Below are 968 nucleotides of genomic sequence, written 5' to 3' on the forward strand. Positions count from 1 at the left end.
TCACCTTTGAATCACTATTCACCCTATTATTCATAATGCAATGAGATTTTGATGTTTGAGAGACAGCACTGAGTAYTGAACTGTTTGTGTTCACAACACCGTATACACATTGTAATGTACAGGAGCATAAAAAAATGATCTTGAGGGAAAAGTAGCAGGTCCTGCACATTACCCTACACCAGAAACATGTTTGAGACTAGCTGTTGGATACTGCTGCTGATCATCTTATGGGACACCCAGGGACACTTCATGAGTACAGGACTTAGAGTTTGGGTTCACTGCATAATGTGACAGTGATCAGAAACACATTCTCRTCAGAGACTTTTTGACATCACAATATGCAAAATATGTGAGATGCATTAACAGGCTGAATTCAGTTTTGCTACCAGCATATAAAAAATAGTTATACAGATACTACAGACTATTATAAGTTTTAATGGGATGTTTTCCTCTATGTGAAAATATTTTAGACAATTTCCTGATTCAAAAATGTCTTTGTAAGCTTCTGCAAGCCCACAAGTGCAAAAGCTGATATTTGTTTTCTGGTTGCAGGCAGGGGAATCATAGCTTTTTGCAGAGCGGGAAAAAATCATTAAAATTGCAACAGAAGAGCCACACCAAAAAATCTCTAATGGGGCATATGTTTATAGATCCAGTGTTCATTTGATTTTTGTATCTCCAATGCATGATCCTTGAGAGAATGTTTCTACAGTTAAGAGTTCTTCCTAGAGCCTAATTCTTATCAACTCTGATGACTCTTTAAGATTTGTTTCTGGATATTCCCTCATGAAAGGCACAGCTGGGAATAAAGCTATTGTGAGCCTGTAGCTCAACAAATGTTATTACCATCATTGAAATTGTCACTATAAGGGAATTGGAGACAAAAAGACTTAKCAACTGAGACACCAGACAAAACCTGGGTCTTTAAATAAGCGTGTATTTGTTGCATTCAATTAATATGTCTGTCT

The sequence above is a fragment of the Malurus melanocephalus genome, unplaced genomic scaffold (assembly GCF_030028575.1).
Source record: "Malurus melanocephalus ecotype Western Australia unplaced genomic scaffold, MMel_1.1 scaffold_186, whole genome shotgun sequence".
NCBI classification, from domain to species: Eukaryota; Metazoa; Chordata; class Aves; order Passeriformes; family Maluridae; genus Malurus; species Malurus melanocephalus.